Source organism: Pteropus vampyrus, unplaced genomic scaffold (genome assembly GCF_000151845.1).
Source record: "Pteropus vampyrus isolate Shadow unplaced genomic scaffold, Pvam_2.0 Scaffold157, whole genome shotgun sequence".
NCBI lineage: Eukaryota > Metazoa > Chordata > Mammalia > Chiroptera > Pteropodidae > Pteropus > Pteropus vampyrus.
In genome coordinates, this window is record NW_011888938.1 from 725,290 (window position 1) to 727,449 (window position 2,160).

The window sequence follows — 2,160 nt, forward strand, 5'->3', positions numbered from 1 at the left end:
TGGAGCCCCTGCAGAGATCTTGTCTCTGCGTTCCTGCACCACCATCTGCCTTTGGGCAGCCCCCCACCCCCACCCCGCATGTCCACTAGACCCGGCTGTCACTGCTTTCTCACCACTGGGAATGTCCTTGCTGTGGCAGCCTCTGCCACCCTGAGTCCCCGCACCCTTTTGTCCTTTGGGGCAGTCCTTCAGAGAGGCTGACCCACTCCCTGACCCCTCTGCCCCAGCCTCCTCTGCGGGCCAGGTCATCTGTGTGGAGCTGTGACCGCCAGGCTCTCCAGCTCTCTGCCCTGTGCTTGCGCAGCCAGCGGTCTGAGAGCTCAGGGCACAGCAGCTTCCAGGGACAGAACCTTGTTGAGGGGCAGAGCTGGGGTGGTGGACGTCGGCAGGCTAGCCCTCACCACTCGCCCTGGGAAGGGCAGAACGTGGCACCAGAGAGGCTTGGGCAGCTCGAGTTTCTGAATGGGCCCTGGGGATTTTCCAGGACGGGCCCAGAGCAGGCTGGGTCCCAAGTGGGGGCCTGAGGAGGAGACATCCTGCCCACCTGGGGCCCAGGTCGCTCCTGTCCCATCTGGTCCTGAGACCTCTCAGGCTGAGTCCCTCCTGCCTGGGTCCCTTCTTGAGAAAGGCCTTGAAGTGCACAATGAGAAGGTTGGGGCTGCGAACAGGGCAGGGTGGCCGTCATCACCATGGCCTGGCAGGGTTCCCCTGGGCACCTGGCCCTGGCAGGGAGCCAGGGTTGGTACACACACTGCCTGCCCAGAGGGCCTGGGCTGGCTGGTGCTGGGTCAGGCCTGTAGCCCCAGGCAGCCTCTGATGTGGTTTCCTCCACCTCAGGTTTTGGGTCACTGGGGGTAGCAGGGTGGGGCTTGGGAGAAGAAGGGGGGCCGGCGTGTGGGTAGGCATTGGTATCAGCCCCAGGGTTCTTGGTAGGAAGTGACCCCCAGGGGCTGGGAGCGGAGGCTGGGGCGATGGCCCCTGCATCCACTGGGGACCCCAAGGCTCAGAGAAAGGAGCGATGGCTTGCAGGGCACCTGGCAACACCCAGGAGTGTCCCCACCTGCTAGGTTGGACCTCACTCAGAACCTTCCTGTGCCCTGCCCCGAGGCAGTCCCAGGGGCTGGGCAGGCCACGTGGAGGTCCCGGGCCTGCTAGCGCAGCGAATCAGAACTTCCTCCAGAGTGACTGAGGCCATGCCGCCTGACACTGTGAAGCTGGCGATGGCCAGATGCGGGGCACACTCCTGCTGGAACCCCCTTTCCCAGGAGAGCCTTGGGCCTCAGAGCTGGACCCCTGGGCCTGGCTGACAGAGGTTTTGCCCTGCGTGCCGCGTGCCTCGCTGGCGGTGCGCCCCGTGGAAAGCTCGGTCTGATGTGTAGGAGCCAAGGACGTCGGTGCCTGGCTTGCTCCCTCTTCCAAGCTCCGTGCCTTCATTTCTCCATCTGTGGGTGTGGCCTGTGACCTCTTAGTTAGCTGGACCTGGCCTACCACCGGGTGACCAGCTGTTCCTGGGGGAGGGCCTGGATTACAGGCACCGAGTCACCGGGGTGGGAGGCAGTGACTCTATCTGTAGGTCTCAACTGCTCTGCCCTTGATACAGAAGGAGGGGGCTCAGGCTGCGGTGGGTACCTAGGCCCCAGGGACAATCTGGGGGAACTGGACTGGTCTCAGGAGACAGGGGTTTGGCTCCCTCGCAGGCCCCTGGGTGGGATGCGCAGGTGTGACAACCTGCGCTGCTGCCTGTAACCAGATGCCCCTCCGCCCGCCCTCCCGCCCGCCCAGCGGGCCTCTCCTCCCTGCGGCGCCTGCGCAGCCGTTGCTATAGTGATGGGGAGGCGGTGAGGCCTGTGCTGCAGTTGCAAGGTGGAGGTGCCCGGCGGCAGGGCGGGTGTGGGGGGGGGCTGGCACCACGGCCGTGACCCTGGCCTTCAGGGTCGCCACTCTCATGCAGCCACCCTCTCCCTGTGTGCGTGCACGTGTGTGGCATGCGCCTGCCGTGAGCCCTGTGGGTGCCCACGACGCCTCCTGGGCCAGCCGCGGGCTGGATCCTGGCCTGGGGAGGGGGTGGAGGCTGGCACGGGCTGGGGCGGGTGTGGGGCACGGCCGCGGCGGGCTGTTCCAGACCACAGAGCACTGTTGTCAAAGCACAGTAAACACAGC

General features: G+C 65.8%; 1 protein-coding gene across 5 annotated transcripts in view; it reads left to right on the top strand.

The window, feature by feature from the left end:
- ABCA2 (ATP binding cassette subfamily A member 2) overlaps positions 1-2,160 on the top strand; it is a 20,790-nt gene that overhangs the window by 1,470 nt on the left and 17,160 nt on the right. The gene's annotated exons all lie outside the window — the stretch shown is intronic.